Source organism: Pieris brassicae, chromosome 14 (genome assembly GCF_905147105.1).
Source record: "Pieris brassicae chromosome 14, ilPieBrab1.1, whole genome shotgun sequence".
In the NCBI taxonomy this organism is placed as follows: domain Eukaryota; kingdom Metazoa; phylum Arthropoda; class Insecta; order Lepidoptera; family Pieridae; genus Pieris; species Pieris brassicae.
Genome location: NC_059678.1, coordinates 3419682 through 3441134, shown reverse-complemented (window position 1 = coordinate 3441134; position 21453 = coordinate 3419682). Strand labels below are relative to the sequence as shown.

Sequence of the window (21453 nt, the reverse complement as noted above, 5' to 3'; positions counted from 1 at the left end):
AACGTAGATTAACGTGTGTTCTTAACTGTCCTAAGAGGAAGGGGAGGGGGGGGGATAAATTGCAGTAATTCAGCTTACGTATACCTTGAACCCCCCCCACACAGAACCTACGAAGAAAGTAATTAATATGTATTCGCGTTTATGATTTGGTGAATTAAAATAACCATGTGTGAACATAGATTTTATTTAAATAAAATAATAACCGGAATTTATTACAATAGTTAATAATGTAATAAAGTATAATAAAATACTCGTTAAAATATATATTTTAATGGTATGCAAAAACCATAGATAAAAGATACGATTGATATTATATCGGATTTCCATTATGCATGACAACTCAAATGTTATCAATCTGATGTTGCGTGTTTTGTTTAAATTAAATCCACTATTTACTGTTTGACTGAGACTTTTGACATGAGTATACGCTGTAATAGAGTCATTACTTAATAACTAACTGTTACTTAAGCCAACTACTAAATAAAAACATCATAGATGTTATTATTAGCAACAAATCTTTTCTCTGCTTTTGGCGGCTGGTATGTATCTATCAACTGTGCTGTTCATTGAAACTTGAAATAATCTTCAGCCAGAATTGGTCGTAGCGAACGGTTTTATAATATTTGAGTTGAAATTTGGCCATAAATAAGGCGTTAATAAATAAATATTATAAAAAAGATATAAATTAAAATAATAGACAATTATAGATGACTGTATTAGACATAGACAAATTTTGTTTAGTGAAGGAAGGTCTTCCTTATATAAGTTAAGTTATAGTCTATAACGTTGAATGTGCTCCAATCCACGATAGAAGGTTGGTGACCTGTTCCTACAGAATTTCTATTTTCCTTTTAGCACCCAATCTCTAGCAAAGATAGCCAATAGCAAATTAACTTTATTATTCCGTTTGTGGGAGTCGCTACAATACATAGGCTTGCCATGTTTGTGATAATGGTCTTAAATAAGAACGTCCATGGACCTTTTCGTAAATCACTGAGAGACCACGCTTATCATTTGGGAAGACCAACAATAACAGAATCCGTATTTTCCTTTTAATAAAATATTTATTAATCGTTGGCCAACAGGCTTTATAGTAAACTTCTTTACAACAAAAATAATAAAAATTGTACACCATTGTAACAGGCAAACACAGCCTTACTTTATAACTATTACTAACAGAATACTGACAAATATAAAAAATATGCCACACGCAATCGAACTACTCTTAAGTTCTCATGAAACACACTTGTATATCCTGTATCTAACATATTTTCATGTTAGTATGTGTATGTGCTTATTTTAACAACTGTGATGTTTGAAATCAAAATTTGAAATATAACAGATCTCACTGTCAAATAGTCTTATTCGTAAATAATGTTATACTTACTACAAAACATTGTAACCTATTTTATTTTGTCTCTTATAGTCTCTTTTGTGGGGCCACCTCTTTTGTGGAGGCTCCAGGGCTGTAGCCCCGGTTGCCCCTAAATCCGGCTCTGATTATAAGAACTATAACCCTAAATATAAGCACTGTACGATGACACAGTTAATTGACAGCCAATGCGGGATTTGAATTACGAGATGGGTCTCTTGGATTTTTTAAATCTATCTTTTGCAAACCCCCAGAATTTTATGTTAAGTTACATAAAATTTTAAATTGATATATTAAAGTATCATCGATTTTGATCTGAATTATTGTTGTCAAATAATGTACAAAAGTAAGGACGTGGAACGTGCCTCGGGGGACTAATATGTGTGTAAAATTGGTCTGGTCATTGGAGAATCTGTTAGTGTAGTGTGTATCGTATCACAAATCTTGCTATCAAAACACTCGAAACAGGTACCACTGTATTATTGTTATTAATATTTAAACCCAGCCGCCGAAGCTAGCATATATTAAAATAGTTTGCGTTTGTATTTACATTAAAGCGGACCTGTGCGTTAATTGAAATGAAGTGAGTGTTCTATTGTTTATAAAAGTAGATTAACAGTTTTAGTAAAGTGATTCGGAAAGTTTACTGAGGAGTCGAATCCCTGTGCAATAGATTTGTTTATATTATCGTAAGGTAAAGAAATTGTAATACGAATTATTACTAAGCATTAAATGACGTACTTGATTATAAACAAAATTATTTAAGTGGCATAATTTGCTGTATAACTCAGAGCTAGTGTTGGCCTATGTTTTTTTATTCTATTCACATAAGTTTCACAACGATCGGCACACTAATACATTGGTGCCGTACCTCATGCGCGTATAAAAAAGACAACCTAGCCGTACCGAACGTACATAATTTTTTATATTATTCGATCAAGCCCTAGATGAGGAGGAGGAGGTCTTGTTAGGGTATGTAGTTGGTCAATCAAAATAAAACGGAGAGTGAATTTTGGGCCCCAGATATCTTGGCGAACCCACTGTAAAATAGGCAATTATAATATGTGTGGGCTTTAATTTGGCCCAGCCCATCACGTCGAGTCCGACATGGCCGCCTCTTTTAACCTTAGAAAATTCTGACATATACATATTGCTCAAGAACTTTATATGTGTTTTTCGTTTCAGATTACATATTTCACTGGCTTTCCTGATTGGTGCCTGTTACGCTGACAATGGTGGTAATTTTCTTAACCATATACCTTAAAACCTATTTATTACTTTTATGCTTCGATATAGTTTAATCCACAATAGGATTTATAGATGCTATATATCTTTATAGAAGAAAATAACATAATACTGCCAACATAAATGAATATAACAAAAAACAATGACTAACCTTAAAATATATTATATTATTAAAAGGTTACCCTGTAGGCAAGGTTTCGAAGATACTGGCAGCGTTCCCCCTTGGAATAACTAGACTAATTGTTTGTCCAAGCTGCCAGCTCCCTTTCCTTTCTGATATTTCCGTAAAAAGCCTTAAAGCGCTCCCACAAACCAAGGGATTCGACACCAAAATGGGACTGAATCATATTTGAAGCCTAAACCCCTGTATTGGCATTCTTTAGCTTTTTCAGCCACATCAGAAGCCGCCCCAGCTCTGTTGTTGATGGAAAGGGATCAGTGTGGCTGAACAGGTTGCATCCCATACCTGGCCCAATTTCCATGAAATATATATTGGAGCTTTTTGATATTTCAGTTATAGCCATGCTTGGAGTTTATATTTGGTTGAGTTTGATGGTTCTAGGCTTAATATGTATTGATTGAATCTTTTTAATAGAAAACGTTCATTTTCAACAACATTTTCAATATAAAACATTATTAGTACAAGTAATCCGTAAAAATTCCCTAAATAGTCCATTACATGTCCGACGCATGTTATCGACTTCTTGATTTGAAACATGCCGGTTTTCTCACGTACAATGTACATACTTTGATAGATGCTCTTTAAGATTATATAATATATAGTTATATTTATATCTGAAAGGTATTTATAGGAACATTCATTAAATCACAGGTTTCCAACTGTACTTATAGTAAAGACAGCGAAGATTTAATGATTCCGGATTTAATTGATATATTTATTTATTTAATAGAAAACATACCAAGATTTGTTGACAATACAAAACGACTACCGAAAAAATTTCTCAACCAACCCAGAGACTAACATTACATAAAACACACATGGCTCTTGGCTAGTATGTATGTCGCAGCACCGTTTAAATAGAGGCCTGAAAGATATTCAACCAGTTGATCAAGCAGATAGGCAAGTTACTTGGATAAATGACGTTGAATTAATGTCCCAGCCAGTTGACTGTTAATTTAAATTTAGTTCCACTTTCTGCCACGCTCAAACTCGAAATGAAACTCTTCAAACTGTCAATATAGCGTCGGCAAACCACAACTTTGATGGTGTTTTCCAAAGTTAAACGAAAAACAATAAGTACAATGGAGGAGTGTACTGAAAATAATAATGTGAATTTAGTTGTGACTGACTCGAGCTTAATCGAATTTAATTTTTAATGATATATTTCTTTACGTCATATGTTTCATCTCTTTTATTTCTACACCACCCCATTTATCATAAGAAGGGCCTAACTAAGCATTAGCCAGGCAGTTTATTAAATGTTGTAACAAACGCTACGGCTTTGTTGCTGAATGTCTTTAAGGCCGCTAGATAGTTAAAATAGCAAAAAATCTATTAAAGATTCCGGCACTTATAAATCTCTTCATATACTTTTTTTCCAGTGTGCAGCATGTCAAACGGTTCAATAGGGAAATGTGTAAAACCAGGACAATGTAAGGCACCTGATGTTGGTAACTTGAATGTTTACGGGTAATCTATATTTCATGTTTTATACTAATATCAGTTTTTACTGTAATTAATAAGCACACTCAGGGAAAGATTCGAGTCGAGACTTGCAAAAACGTATCCATTGATTAAGGCTATGTCGTCCCAGATTACCCGGAAAAACAATGATGAAATTAATTTAAAAAGTCAGCTTTTTATTTCAAGCATTTTGTGTCACGATAAAAATTAATAATTTCCAAACAATGTCTGTCAGTAATTTTAAGTCTACATTTTTTAAATTATTAATTTCAGGTCAGTTTTTAGTCATGTCAGTCTTGACTTATACTTTTCTCGCTAAACCGCCATTATTTTCCGCTTTTTCCAACCTTCTTTTCCTCCTATTGAATAATCGTCTTCCAATTTTCTTTTACCCTTAGGTCCTTGCCATGTTATGATGCGACATGTCCATCAGTACGTCTCTCAGTCTCTCGAATCTATGTTAAAAATTAAGCAGATATGCAAATTTGTTTGAAAAAGCTTTGTTTATGGGCAGCAAACAAAGTTGTTTTTGGAAACTTATGCCAATAAAATATTCCTTAATAGTTAAACCGCTCTCAACTCTGAGAAATAAAAACTCCTTACCGATAAAATATAAATCAGTATATTTTAGATCACTTTAATTTAGCTGATCATAAACCGCCATCTTGTCTGAAAACTCTACGTCTAGTGACACACAAGATGGCTGTCTCAACACATAATGGCGATTCCTATGATAAAACCAATAGTAAACCTGATAATTGTCAATTATAACTTTATTAACGGTTTAAATTCCTCTCAACGCTTTATTCGGGCTTTCATTGAAAACAACATTTGTTTTTCGTAAATGATTAGGACCTGTTGTAAATTGTCAGTGTCTGATAATGACGCATAATAATATGTTTTTAACGTTTTATTTCGACTTTCAGGACAATACAATTGGTGTGCCAAACGGGAGAACAATGCTGTGATTTTAGAGATATAATCCAATCTTCTGATTCACCCATTACCATTAATAATTATATAAGAACATCAAATACTAATTTGAAAATAAATTATAATGATTTCATTTATAAAAACAATTTTCAAGAAATAAATACCAAGCTTTTGTAGCGACACATACAATCTGCGGTTATAAAATTTCCGATTAAAGATATACCTAGTCCTAGTTAAGTTGTGTTTTAAATGAAAATGCAATTTTTTTTAATGAAGTAATGTAATAATATCAAAATGTATACCTACATATTTAATAAGGTCTCAGCAAAAAATAAAACAATATTCTATTTGAAATGGCCTGAAACCTTTGAACCTTTGAACCAAAGACAACAAATACTACATTTTTATCGAAGTTCTTAAGTAAAAACGGTTCAATGTGATAATTTATTTCTTATTAGTAAACCCCCGTGAACTTGTGTTGTTGCATAGATATTAACGCGTGTGCTTAACTGTCCTATCGCTATATGTACGAACAGATAATTATAAAAATAAATAGTTATATCACTTAATATATAATAATATAAATTATTAAAGTTACGTATGTAAAAATACGCAATGAAAGGATGATTCATTAAATTTAAACGGAAGGAACTAAACTGTTGTATAGACGTAAAAATCATTTATTAAATATCGGAAGTTTTTATAAAAATCTACAGAAGACACCCGGAACTTATGAAGAAAGTAATTAACATGAACATCATTTTATCTAACGAAAATAATAATCGGAATTCATTACAATAGGTAATAGTATAATAAAATACTCGTTAAAATATATATTTCAATGGTATGCAAAAACCATAGATAAAAGATAAGATGGATCTTTTATCGGATTTCCATTATGCATGACAATTCAAATGTTATCAATCGGATGTTGCGTGTTTTGTTTAAATTAAATCCACTATTGTTTTTTTAAGTTTTGTCATTGAATATTACATATTGAGACTTTTGACAGGTGTATACGCCGTACTTGAGTCGTTAAAAATCGTCAACAAATCTTTTCTCTGCTTTTAGGCTCTGATTAATATAACTATAACCATAGATATTAGCACAGTACGATGACACAGTTAATTGACATGCATTGCGGGATTTGAATTACGAGATAAGTGTCATGATTTTTTCATGAAAACCTTATCTTTTGCAACCCAAGAAATTCTGGTCAAATGATGTACAAAACGTGTTATTTGTGCGTCGGGGGACGGTGCGGGACAGAGGCAAAGTTTAGTAATATGTGTGTGAAATGTAGTTCTATCATAAACAGAAGAATTAAAAAAAGCATTTAGTAAGGCCCTTTAAGAATACCACACCCTAGGGCTCCTGACCCCCTTGGTCCCCCTGAATCCGCCTTTATCTATAACCTATCCTAAGATAAATACAATATAGCCCGTAATTGCATGTACGATATATAGGACTTTTATCCATTGGAATTAATTGAAATGCCATTAATCCAGCACCCAAAACACCATCTCAGTTGTTTTTGTTAAGTGTTTTTGAATAAGAAAATGATTTCACGCTTCAACTCAATAGACATCTGCGGATCTGAGCTATAATCAAAAGCGAACCCAACTTATCGAAAATGCTACGAAAGCGAGGCAACGAGAAACAAGCAAACAGACTGAGGTCTGAAGTTGGAGAAACTGTTAGTGTTGTGTGTAGTGCGCGATTCCTCGTATCACAAATCTTGCTCTCAAAACACTCGAAACAGGTACCACTGAATAATTGTTATTAATATTTAAAGCCGAAGCAAGTGTATATGACAACATTTAAGTCCGTAGATATAAAATAGTTTACGTTTGTATTTCGATTAAAGCGGACCTGTGCGTGATTTAATTAAAATGAAGTGAGTGTTTTATTGTATATAAAAGTAGATTATCAGCTTAAGTAAAGTGACTCGGAATAAGTTCAGGGTTTGAATCCCTATGCAAGTTCGTGTTATCGTAATGTAAAATTGTAATACGGGTTAAAACTAAGCATTAAGTTACGTACTTGATGTCAACAAAATTATCTAAGGGGCATAAATTAGAGTATACACTGAGTTATAACTCAGTGTAGCAGTGTTATCCTATTTTTTTTACTTTATTTACAAAAGCTTGCCTACCATCGGCACACTGATACATTGGTACATAATAAAATTACAAGATTAAATGTCTGAGGCAAACAAAGGAAAATAAAATAAAATTGGCGCCTGCTAGATAGTATCAGTGACCCTAGAGCTGATGCTTTAGGGTCAACGGATAAATATCGCAATACAGAGAGCAAATGCTGCCAGCGTTAAAGGTACATTGCCGCAGGGATCAATCGTTTTTTAATTTGTTTAAATTTTAAATTATTTTTATTATTACTGTGGAGGTTAAGAAAATTATAAACACTGTATATTTTATTGTATATATATATAAATGAATCAAGGAAAATTGATTTCAAAGTGAAATTCCACCCGTATCACCTCGACGTCCGCCGTTCCACGACTGAGCGTTTTTCAAGGCAATTTTAGCGCACCAGCGTGGAACCAGCTGCCCACTGAAGTATTTCCGAACCAATTCGACTTAGGGTCCTTCAAGAAAAGAGCGTACAAATTCTTAAAAGGCCGGCAACGCAGTCGCGAGCCCACTGGCATTGAGAGTGTCCATGGGCGGCGGTATCACTTAACATCAGGTGAGCCTCCTGCCCGTTTGCCCCCTATTTTATAAAAAAAAAAAATGGAATAGCAACTATGGATATCCAGACCTAGCTCGTTTATCAGAATACCCAATCTGGATTCTGGATCAAAACGCATTCTTCTGATAAGATGAGGGAAATACATAGATAACTTTATATATAGATACGAGTGTTTGTCTATGACTAGCTGATCGCCATCATTATTACCTTCACCTGGTTGGTCTATGTAGTTGGCCAATCACAATAAAACTGAACACGAATCATTTCGAGCCCCAGATCCCTTGGCGAACCCCGAGACTTTAAAATCGGCATTTTTAAATATGTGTGGGCTTTGAGTTGGCCAGCCCACCGTGTCAATTCCTTGGCCGCCCCGTTTCATCTAACAAAGTGGTGTATACATATGATGCTCAAGAAATTTATATTTGTTTTTCGTTTCAGAATGTATCTGTTACTGGCTCTCCTGATTGGGACCTGTTACGCTAACCATGGCGGTAATTTTTTTAACTAAACACCTCAAAACAAAAGCCATTTTCTTTATATTTGCAAACAACATCCGGGCAGAATTATTTTTTTCATTATTACTTTTATGCTTCGATACAGTTTAATCCACAATAGCTGTTATTTGGATCTTTTTGATATTTCAGTTATAGCCACGGAGTTTGCGTTGCCACTTGGAGTTTATATTTGGTTGAGTTTGTTAGTTCTAGGCTTAATACATTGATATAATCTGTTTAATAAAAAATAAATACAGCTTTAGTACAAGTACACAGTAACCCCCCCCCCCCTTAAACCCACCAGAACATCTAGATTCCCCAAAATGGAGGGATCTCCCCCAAGGCATCACTTTCCCAAGCCCCGAAGGCATCACTGGCTTTAGATCGATGGCCAGTTGCAACTGCTAGGTCCGTTTACCGAGCTGGAAGAATAGTTCTTGAGTTTTCAGTTTTCTACCAAATAAATATTTCCACCGGAAAACATTATTCCGGGTTATTCAATTAAAGCGATTGGAAATTGAAAAAGAAAATTCGAGGTCTTTAAGCAATATTCAATTGACCACTAAAAATACTTGAAAAATGATACCTTTTGATAGTTTCTTTTAGTCCATCTCACGACAGACTCTAAAGAAACTAAAGAAGAAGAAAAGTTTGCCAATGTTCAATAAAATTTAAATAGCTTTAAAAAATTCATTACAATTAAATCTTGCACACAAACGAAATTAACAATAAAAACTCTTTACTCTTAAACAACGCAATACAGCATGGTTTATATTAAGAATAACATAATTATTCTATAAATTTGTGATTTAAAAGAGTTATAATACGATTTAGACAAGTTTTAATAAAAATAGCAAATGGAAATCCATGTGTCTTTTGATTATCATATAAGTATAAAACACTCATTGGTCTTGGCTACATCATATTGACAGTTTGGAGAATTCGTTTCGAGTTTAAGCGTGGCAGAAAGTGGAACTAATTTTAAATTAACAGACGACAGTAAGCTAGTCTAAGCAGTAATGAAACGTCATCGATGCAAATCATTAGCCTAGCTGTTTGATCAACGGGCTGAATATCTTTCAGGCCGCTAGCTAAACTGCGCTGTTCAGTTTAAAGGCTAGGCTAATTAAGCTGCCTGCGACATGTATAAGAGCAAAAAATCTCTTTAGATATTTTGTTTTTCCAGTGTGCAGCATGTCAAACGGTTCAATAGGGAAATGTGTAAAACCAGGACAATGTAAGGCACCTGATGTTGGTAACTTGAATGTTTACGGGTATGTATATTTAATTTATTATTTATTTATTTACACTTCGTTACACTACAATATAAAAAAAATTAACGTAATAAAATCAAAAGGAGAGGAACTGGCTGCCTTATCGCTTACGAGCGATCTCTTCCAGGCAACCACTGTGAGTAAAGCAAAAATAAAAATGTATTAAATTACATAAGAGAGGCAAGTAGTGCAAAAATAAATGTTATACACATTTATTAAGACAAAACTAAACAGGTTCAAACAAAAACAAACTAAACTAAAAAGATGATACATTAAAAATAGAAAGTAAAAAAGACACATAAATCACGATAATTTAAGATAAGTCTCACGTCAGTTAGTAGTTAGTATGAAAGTTAGTTATTATACTAATATCAGTTTTGACTGTAATTAAAAAGCATACTTAGGGAAACATTCGAGTCGAGACTTGCAAAAACGCATCCCATGGTTAATTTTTACAAGGATTATATTACGTTGATTAAGGCTATGTCGTCCCAGTTTTCCCAGAAATGATAAAATGAAATGAAAATAATAAACCGCTCGCAAACATCAGTTTAAATATAATTTTAAATCACGTTAAATAAAAAATGATCAAACCGCCATCTTGTCTAAATACTCCACGTCTAGTGACACACAAGATGGCTGTCTCGACATATAATGGCGATTCCTATTATGGAACCAATACTGAACCTTATAATTATGGAAATATAATATTAACTTTATTAATTCCTCGCAACGCTTTATTCGGTTTTTCGTTGAAAACAATATTTGTTTAATGATTAGAACCTGTTGTAAATTGTCAGTGTCTGATAATGACGCATAATAATGTTTTTAACGTTTCATTTCGACTTTCAGGACAATACAAATGGTCTGCCAAACGGGAGAACAATGCTGTGATTTTAGAGATATAATCCAATCTTCTGATTCACCCATTACCGTTAATAATTATATAAAAACTTTAAATACTAATATGAATATAGAATATAATTATTTCATTTATAAAAACAATTTTCAACAATATTATAAATAGTTTATTTTTGGTGAGTAATTACGTTTTAACTTCAATAAAATAAATACCAACCTGTTTTAGCGACACATACAATTTGCGACTATAAAGTTATTCTGATTAAAGATATACCTAGTCCAGCAATTAAGTTCTGTTGCAAATGAAAATACAATTATTTTTACTGAAATAATTAAATATTAATGTATACTTACGTACATATTTATTAAAGTCTCAAAGCAAAAAATAAAAGGTATTGTGTTCTAAATGGCCACTTTTGGCTTTTATACAGGCCTTTAATCTGTTTGGACACGAATTTATAGATTTACGTACTATTTCCAAGGGACATTTCGCCGCTTGCTCCAAAGGTTTTTCAAGAGACTCAAGGACGCCATGTCGTGTAGAGCAAGCCATATCCTTTAAAACTGACCATAATTTGAAGTCTAAAGGGTTGAGGTCTGGTCTAGATGATTGCCAGTTTTCAGTTATTATAAAGTCCGGAACTATATATTGCCTGTGGCGGAGTGTCAAACGTCACAGGCATGTAGTCAGACAAGTTTGAATAATGTTGGTGATGTTACATACATCACAGATTATTCACACTTGTAGTGTGGTTAGTAAAATTGACGGCATCAAATTGTTTCACGCTCCGCCATTTATTGTAATTGTGATCCAAAAGTAAAAATCGTGTTAATTTTTTTTTCCACTTAATAAATATCATTTTAATTTATTTGCTTTCATTTTTCGTGTGTTTACCGTGTGACCAATGTTGACATAATAAATTACAGAATTTATTGATGTGATTCTTGAATGAAATCTGATAATTCAATTGAAATTATGCAAATACAAAGATGTGTGTCGTATTTACAAACATTATTAGGCATAAAGAAACTATTGAATAGATATTTTTACTAATTTGAGCAAGGTGTTTTAGAAAAATAAACCAAATTTCGTTTAACAAACCCTAGATATATACAGGTCCCCATACATGCGCAGAGACACAAACACTACGTATCATAATACCTACTCTTTTTATCGAAGTACTTTCGATAAGAGGTTCAAAGTTTTAATTTATTTTTTGAATAAACCCCCGTAAACTTGTGTTGTTGTGTAGATAGATATTAACGTGTGTTCTATATGTACAGGTAGATAATTAAACAAATGAGTAGTTATATAACTGAATAAAATAATATTAGTAATAAATAAAGTTAGTTTAGTAGAATTATAATAACAGTAAAATCTTTGATTTTCGTATTTGGTGCTATATCAATGCTTGAAAAAGAAATGTAGTTACGAGGATTCCCACAAAATATTAATACTTTTACGTACTATTATTTTTGGGAGTTCTGCTTACTGCCGCTGACAAGAGGAACACTTTAACGGCCCGTACACAATCAGAACCTACGAAGAAAGTAATTAATATGTATTCGCGTTTATGATTTAGTGAATTAAAATAACCATGTGTGAACATAGATTTTATTTAAATAAAATAATAACCGGAATTTATTGCAAAAGTTAATAATGTAATAAAGTATAATAAAATACTCGTTAAAATATATATTTTAATGGTATGCAAAAACCATAGATAAAAGATACGATTGATATTATATCGGATTTCCATTATGCATGACAACTCAAATGTTATCAATCTGATGTTGCGTGTTTTGTTTAAATTAAATCAACTATTTACTGTTTGACTGAGACTTTTGACATGAGTGTACGCTGTGCTTAGAGTCATTACTTAATAACTAACTGTTACTTAAGCCAACTACTGATTAAAACAACATAGATGTTATTATTAGCAACAAATCTTTTCTCTGCTTTTGGCAGCTGGTATGTATGCTGTTCATTGAAACTTGAAATAATCTTCAGCCAGGAATGCTCGTAGCGAACGGTTTTATAATATTTGAGTCGAAATTTGGCCATAAATAAGGCGTTAATGAATAAATATTATAAAATAGATAAAAATTAAAATAATAGACAATTATAGATGACTGTATTAGACACAGACAAGTTTTGTTTAGTGAAGGAAGGTCTTCCTTATATACGTTAAGTTATAGTCTATAACGCTGAATGTGGTCCAATCCACGATAGAAGGTTGGTGACCTGTTCCTACAGAATTTCTATTTTCCTTTTACCAAGATAGCCAATGGCAATTTAACTATATTATTCCGACCTATAAGGACGATGATCGGACAGTCTAACCACTTACAGGCCTGAAGTCGGTCGTACTAAGAGCATACTTTTGTGATGATGGTCTCAAGTTAGAACGGCCAATTGACCTTTTCATAAATCACTGAGAGACCACGCTTATCATTTGTGAAGACCAACAATAACAAAATGTATTTTCCTTGTAATAAAGTATTTATTTATTTAATTAACAATTGTTTGTTGTCACAGAGGCAAAATTTAGTAATATTTCACATATTACTAAGCTTTGCCTATAAAATGTACTAGTAAAATTTTTCTGGATCGTCTGAGCAACTGTTAGTGTAGTGTTCGTACATCATACACTCGTACATCAAGGTACCACTGTATTATTGTTAAATTAATATTTAAACCCAGCAGCCGGAGCTAGTGTTTATTTCTATATGACAGCATTTAAGTACGTAGATATAAAATAGTTTGCGTTTGTATTTCGATTAAAGCGGACCTGTGCGTGATTTTATTGAAATGAAGTGAGTGTTTTATTGTTTATAAAAGCAGATTATCAGTATTAGTATAGTGACTTGGAAACAGTTTACTGAGGGTTCAAATCCCTGTGCAATATTGTTTATGTTACCGTAAGGTAAAATTATCTGAGTGGCATGATTTAGTGCATACACTGAGCTTATAACTCAGTGTAGCAGTGTTGGCATATTTTTTTACTTTATTTATTATTATTAAAGCTTGCCAACGATCGGCACACTAATACATTGGTACTAAATAAAAATACAAGATTAAATGGGGCAGGCAGAAGGCAAACATAACATACACGAAGAGATAAAAATTATAAAAACTAAAGGAAAATAAAATAAAATTGGCGCCTGGTAGATAGTAACCGTGAACCTAGAGCTGATGCTTTGGGGTCACCGGATAAGTATAGCAATACAGAGAGTATAACAATGACCAAACTTTTTTTTAAATTGTTTAGATTTTTAATTATTACTTTATAGCGTAAGCATATTATAAATACTGTATATTTGATTATTTATATATCAATATATAAATGAATTAGGGAAAAGTGATTTCAAAGTATGTATTAGCAACTATGGATATCCAGACCTAGCTCGTTTATCAGAATACTTAATCTGTGTATCGGTTTTGTTAAGTTAGGTTAGAACGCGTTTTGGTTCTTCTGAAAAGATGGCATGCCTTATGTAGGGGTGTTTGAAATTATTTAAAAGTTTGGGACAATCGATCTTATCAATTAATTATTCTCTACTATTATTCAATGACAACATCTTAAAGGCCTAGTGGTTCTTAAAGCGCATTCGAAGGCTGTGCAAAATTCTACGAATACATAAGTCTCTCTTCAGTTGGCAGCTCATGTGTGAGCGTCTTGGTCCGTAAGTTGCTTAAACTGACTAGGTACTGACTGAAACAGGTGAAAACACCTGTTTTCAGTCAAGTCAAGTCAGCCAAGTCAGTACCTAAATAATTTTGAGGATGACGACTTGATTGATCGGTCTATCTGAAAGGCCATGTGATGTTTTGCCTCTCTGTTACCAATCACGTGAAGTTCTCATCGCCTCTGCGGATTGTACGAAAACAGCAGTTAGATCACGATTGATTGGTCCGCTTCGCAGTCCACGGTGTTCTTAGTATTCACCTCCAGCACCATCATCGTTGGAACATCAAAAATGTATTCGTTGAATCCGCACACTTATTGAGTATTACGTTGCATTGCGAAATAAGCTTGACTTGGACAATTTTAAAAATGTATGGGGCTACCAGAGGGCTTTGAGTTGGCGCAGCCCATCGCGTCAAGTCCGACATGGCCGCTCCATTTCACCTTACAAAGTGGTGTATACATATGATGCTCAAGAAATTTACATTTGTTTTTCGTTTCAGAGTACATCTTTTACTGGCTTTCCTGATTGGGACCTGTTATGCTGACAATGGCGGTAATTCTTTTAACTAGTCAAAACCCTTTTTATTCACTATATATATTTACAAACATTACCCGTGCAGATTTTTTTACGATGTAGTTTAATCAACAATAGCTGTTATTTAAATCTTGTATCGTTTTGATATTTCAGTTAAAGCCACGCTTGGAGTTTATATTTTGTTGAGTTTGTAGGCTTAATATAAATTATATAGAAACTTTTTGATAAAAAATAAATACATTTTAGTGCCAATACTCCCAAAAAATTCCCTTAAATAAATGTACCTCCTTAAACCCCCCAGGACATCTAGATTCCTCCTATATTTAAGGAGAATCCCCCACAAGGCATCACTCTCCCAATCCCCAAAAGCATCACTGGATTTAGTGGTCACTGGCCGGTGGCAACTGCTAGTCTAGTTTACCGCGCTGGAAAGTTTATTTCTTGAATTTTCCGCTTTGTACCAAATTAATATTTACAACGGAAAACATTATAAAGTAATTCAAGTAAAACAATTTGATATTGAAAATTCGTGGTCTTTTAGCAATCTTCTATTGACCAATAAAAGATTTGAAACATTATCAAAATCATTGAAGCTGATTGGTAACTTCATGCTAGGTAGAATAATAGGTACCTAGTACCTACTGTTTGATCCAACGCTATAATCAAACTAAAACAAAGTATGCCGATTAATACAGTTTCTTTTAGTTTCACTTACGATACACTCGTTGCGTTCGCATACATATGAAGAAGAAATTTTGCAAATGTTTAACAAGTTTAAAAAAAGCTTAAAAAATCATTACAATTAAATCTTTCACACAAACGAAATTAACACTAAAAACTCATAGTAGTTATACTCTTAAATAACACAATGCAGCATGCTTTATATTAACTATAATAATATAATTCTTCTATAAATTTGTAACTTAAAAATAATAGGATTAACACAAATTTTAACAGAAAAAATAAGGATTAACCGAGTAATCGATAAGTTATTTTGAGAGCAAATGGGGACCATCCATGTGTCTTTTGATTATCATATATAAAACAAACATGTCCGGAAAACCCAACCAAAACTTTTTTATAACACTCGCCGTGGAATATAGGAGAAAAACACGGATATAAATCATAATGTTAATAATAATCAATTAATCAATCAGTAGACAACTAGATGATCAGCCTTCTGTCTGAAACATGTCATTGATTTGAGACATGCCGGTTACGTCACGATGTTTTTGTTCACTTTATAAGCTGTACATACTATGAGAGATGATCTTTTAGAATGGATCTGAAAGTTATATCACAGCTTTTCTACTGTACTTATAGTAAAGACATTAAGAGTGGCAGAAAGACATAAAGAAATATATCTTTAAAAATGAAATTGCTCGAGTCAGTCACAACTAAATTCACATTATTATTGTCAGTACACTCTTCCATTTTACTTGTTGTTTTTCGTTTAACTTTGGAAAACAACATCAAAGTTTCGAGTTTGAGCGTGGCAGAGAGTGGAACTTAATTTGAAAAAAGTCAACAGGCTAGTCAAGTAATGAACATCACCGATCCTAGTAATTGGCCTAATTGTTTAATCAACTGGCTGAATATGTTTCAGGCCGCTAGCTAAACAGCGGTGTTTAGTTAAAAGGCTAGGCTGTTAATTAAACGGCTAATTAAGATAGTTGGCTGCATCATGTATCTATTATAGATTCTCTTACTTTTAAATCTCTTTATATATTTTTCTACAGTATGCAACATGTCAAACGGTTCAATAGGGAAATGTGTCGAACCAGGACAATGTAAGGCACCTGATCTTGGTAACTTGAATGTTTACAGGTGTGTATATTTAATTTATTATACTAATACCAGTTTTGACTGTAATTAAAACGCATACTTAGCGAAAGATTCGCGCCGAGACTTGCAAAAATGCATCCCATGGATAATGTTTACAAGGGCTTATGTCACGTTGATTAAGGCTATGTCGTAAGGTATCAAAATAACAATGATTATATAAAATAATAAAAAAATCAGCCTTTTATTGTAAGCATTAATTATGGGTCACGATAAAAATTAATAATTTCCAAACAATAATTTTAAGTCTATATTTTTTAAATGAATATTATAAATTTCAGATCACTTATTAGTCATGCCAGTCTTTAATTATTATACTTTTCTCGCATGGACCGCCATTGAAGGGAGACCAGGCGTCTCCATTCCTATCAATAGTCCGCTTTTTCAACGTATCAATTCCTTCTATTGATTAAATATCGTTTTCCGCTTCTCTTTAAACCTTCCATGCCATGTTATGATGCGGTATATTCTTCAGTCGGTTTCTAAGTCTCTCGAATCTGCCTCAAAAATTAAACTAATATGAAGCAATAATGTTTCAAAAAAAAGCTTTCAGAAACACTCCTCTTCCCAATAAAATATTCTTTACTAGTTAATGCGGCTTTCAACTAAACCACCAGTGTTATCAGTATATCTTAAATAAATATAAACTTATTGTAAAAAAATGTGTGCGTGAATTAGACGTTATGTGTCGAGCACGAAATGAAACAATAACAAAAGCTCCAGCTTATGTAATAAAACAAACAATGTTTTATAAAATTTGATTTTTAAAAGATGCGAGTTTTGTATTTATCGTGCCATATATGCACTTGCCATCCACTCGTTTCGTAGCAACAATTTCAACTATAGGCTGAGAGCTTAACGGTGATCCAAGGGTTTTGATAATATCATATGTTGAATTTGGACGAATCACCTGAAATTTATGAGGCTTATAAGATACTCACACTGTCTCCTGTCCAATACATACACAATAAATTTATTAAAACCCTCTTCCTTTATTCTACTCTTATGTCATCTAACAAATTATATATTCACACAACATTTAGAAACATTAAGCAGCTGTATACGCGTTAACACACAACCTACATCGTAATAAAAAGAATGTGTTTTCGTGTACTAGTGTACACACGTAAGAAGTGAAACTTCTTTATGACCTTATTTTTCGACAAATGATCTACTATATGCAACTTTACAGAAATTGCTTAAATAAAGTTAAATTAGATAAAGTTTAACAAAAGGCTTTTATTATCATAGACATGAATACAAATAGTATAATTATTTCATTTTACCTTATTACTACTAAGATTATTACAGAATTTTATTAATTTTAATAGAATTGTTACTATCATTGTTAAACGACATGCTATTCCTACTCCGCTGGGGAAAGTACTCTTCGAATCAACCGTGGTAGGGACAAGACAAAGATGGCGCGTAACGGAAAAATGTGACGCGTAACGGAATAATGTGAGGCGTAACCGAAAAATGTGACGGTAATTTTTTTACAACGCCGATGAAGAAGTTTCACATAAAAAAAATTACACAGCTGATGATAAACCGCCATCTTGTCTGAATAATCTACGTCTAGTGACACACAAGATGGCTGTCTCAACACATAATGGCGATTTCTATGATAAAACCTATAGTGAACCCGATAATTGTCAATATTAACTTTATTAATGGTTTTTATTCAACTCAACGCTTTATTCGGGCTTTCATTGAAAACAATATTTGTTTTTCGTAAATGATTAGGACCTGTTGTAAATTGTCAGTGTCTGATAATGACGCAAAATAATATGTTTTTAACGTTTTATTTCGACTTTCAGGACAATACAAATGGTGTGCCAAACGGGAGAAGAATGCTGTGATTTTATAGATGTAATTCAATCTTCTAATTCACCCATTACCGTTAATAATTATATAAGAACTTCAAATACTAATATGAATATAAATTATAATTATTTCAATTATAATAATAATTTTCAAGAATATTATAAATAGTTAATTTTTGGTCAGTAATTAAGTTTTAAGTTCAATAAGATAAATACGAACCTGCTGTAGCGACATATACAATCTGTGGTTATAAACTTATTCCGATTAAAGATATCTGCAACTTGATAGAATATATTGTCATTAAATCCATTGAAGCTGTCGAGCCAAGACTAGTCGATGATGCATTCGTCCACCTTATAGAACTGGAACTGCAGCACCTTTTTTCCTCTATATTTGTTTTTGTTAAAACTGTTTAATTTCTTTAGGCATTTATCACTTTTCGTAGCAAAATATTTTAAGTTAAATTTTCAAATTGAACTGAAATAGTTTAAGAAAACTGTGAATGAGCTTATTATGTGTGAAAATTTTGTAAAATGAAGTTATCAAAATAGTGTTATTTAATTTATTCCTAAATGATTACAATAGTGTGAGGAAATAAATTAATTCAACAATTATTTATTTTGTTTAATGGGTAATGATGATGTTTGTTAGGTTATTTTTTGGACGTCAAAATTAAAAATCATTTATACATATAACACAATGTACACTTATGAACGTCAATAAAACATAAATATACATTAAATGCTTCTAATTTTAAATATACTGCCAGTTCTCAAATCAAGGGCGTAGAACGGAAGAAAAGAACTGGCAATAAACTCTCCGCCACTCTTTTTAATCGCCAAGTTGTTGTTTTACACAACGTTTGTAAGGACCATTACACCATGTTCCACATGACATCTTAACTAATTAATAATAAATTAAATTAAAAACAAAGATTTGTCCTCTATCAGCAGTAGGTGAAATAGGAGCACGCACTTACATTCTCGTGGGAACACGCAAATACATAGTCGAAATATCTAATATCACCGCATACACGAATTCGAGTACGACCATTCACCACAATTAGCACCCGTTCACGAGTATGACGCATGGCTACCTCGCCCTATTTTAGGGAGAGCGACAACCCGACGCATGGATGCCACCACAAGCAATGACATTTAAGCGAGCATGACGATCCTTGAAATGTCAACTTGGCTACATAAGAAAATAATGATAATACTAATTATACTGAAACAATTTGATACCACATGGATCACGGTTTGTACTCGAGCAATTCATATCCAAGCAGCATCCAAGATCCTAGATCTTAAATATTCATTTATATTATAATAGGCCTTAGCAAGCAGTTTTACTTTAATGTAAAATTTATTTATTGACAACTGTATCTTACTAGGGATTTTGTTAAAAACGTATACAATTGACTTGGAAAGAATCACTCGTTTTATGCAGTTTTGTGGTTGGTGCGCTAATTTTGTCTTTATAGCGAGTATAATTACGGAAGCTACTAGTCTTTTTAAAGATCTATATTTTTCGCACATACAAAATATTCTCATCCCACTGGAGTTTACTATCTAAAGCAATTAGCAAGAAAACCTCATTACCAAGAAAGTATATTTCCTCGTTTTTAATTATTGTTATAGCATTACATATGTAGTTACAAATTTAATACATTTTGCCTTCTTTTCGTTTAGCTTAAGATTATTTTACATCGAATCAATTATGGACAAAGAAAAAAAAAACAATGACTCAAAAGCAAATATGCACAATTTTTCATATGGTATTTTATTTAGTATATTTTTAGAACAAAAAGTCACGAAGCTCACCTGATGTTAGAGATACCATCGCCCCAATTAAGGCCAAAGGGCTCGCGGGTGTCAAATGGGCTAAAAAAATACTTCTTCCACACACTCTCTCGTTAAGTGCGGTAGAAGATGCAGTGAGACCCACATCTCTGCGCAACACCAAGGGCTTAAGCCGCTAAGAAAGTGACTGGTCGTTGACGATTCGAACCGCTCTGCGTTGAATACAATCAAGTGGAATTAGCGGATACTGAGCAGATGATAAGTCTAATATATTGTTACGCGCTAGGGGATCGGATAGAAAATGCCGTAGATTTCTTCAATGGTTTATTTCTTGAAAAATCAATGAGGAATTTATGAGCACAAATTAATTGCAGAAATGCACTTATAACACACAAAAACACAGTCACTAATTACTTCACTTATGCACACTTCACACATTACTTTATCACTTGTAATCACTTTATCGCTTCGGTGTTTCTCTCTTGTAATCGCATTCGAAACTAAAGGCGACTAGTCGTGTTTCGGCTCGCTTATATATCCCTGGGAATAATTCTAAACAATATTCGAGAACTTTCTAGGCTGGCTTGCTACTGAGTAGCGATTGCACAATTCTAGAACGTTCGCACTCTTTGTCTCTTTCGCACGTTGCTCCGTCCTTGTCGTACGGCGTTTTAGAGTGCTCGTCTAGTTTCGAGAAAGTTCTGATCTTCTCTCTCTCTCTCTCGTATCATTTCGTCCTTGTCTCACACCTAGAAAGTTCGGTCTAGAATATTCCTTCACCAAAGGGGTATAACTAGGCCTGAAAACGCCTAAAAACGGGTCTCCTGAAAACTGCACTACTCGACTACACATGTTCTGAAACCGACTGAAAAAAGGTTTCAGCTTCCTGAAAACTAGGGTAACATTATGAAAATTACAATTTTCTAATATGTGATTGACCCTCTCCTGAAACGGTCAGAAATCATATTACAGCCTGCTGAAAAGTTCTCTAACTAGTGGAAAAATCTAGAAACATGCAGTCGACCCGTCTTCGTAACAATATAATAATATCTTGAAAACTTTTCTGATTACGAAACCCTGTCTATGTGTCTATGTCTATGTACATCTTAAGAACTTCGAATCACTTGACGCATCGAATACCGTTCCTCGGACGTCTGTGCCAATTTTGTCGGCCATGTCAAATTGATAATGCATGAATATAGAGTTATGTTAAAACGAA

At 33.1% G+C, this 21453-nt stretch overlaps 3 long non-coding RNA genes across 6 annotated transcripts; all 3 read left to right on the top strand.

Moving 5' to 3' along the window:
* Positions 1-403: 403 nt before the first annotated feature.
* On the top strand, positions 404-5432 carry LOC123718085. 4 transcript variants are annotated; one of them, XR_006754914.1, is made up of 4 exons: positions 404-539; positions 2558-2610; positions 4181-4268; positions 5189-5432. It is a non-coding gene; the product is annotated as an uncharacterized LOC123718085 (long non-coding RNA). The 4 variants fall into 4 exon arrangements; XR_006754912.1 differs by lacking the exon at positions 404-539 and adding an exon at positions 1898-1955; XR_006754913.1 differs by lacking the exon at positions 404-539 and adding an exon at positions 1929-2066.
* Positions 5433-6488: 1056 nt separating this feature from the next.
* On the top strand, positions 6489-11399 carry LOC123718086. The gene is made up of 4 exons (XR_006754916.1): positions 6489-6957; positions 8346-8398; positions 9588-9675; positions 10528-11399. It is a non-coding gene; the product is annotated as an uncharacterized LOC123718086 (long non-coding RNA).
* Positions 11400-13164: 1765 nt separating this feature from the next.
* On the top strand, positions 13165-19046 carry LOC123718082. Its single transcript, XR_006754909.1, has 4 exons — positions 13165-13353; positions 14729-14781; positions 16503-16590; positions 18426-19046. It is a non-coding gene; the product is annotated as an uncharacterized LOC123718082 (long non-coding RNA).
* Positions 19047-21453: the final 2407 nt, after the last annotated feature.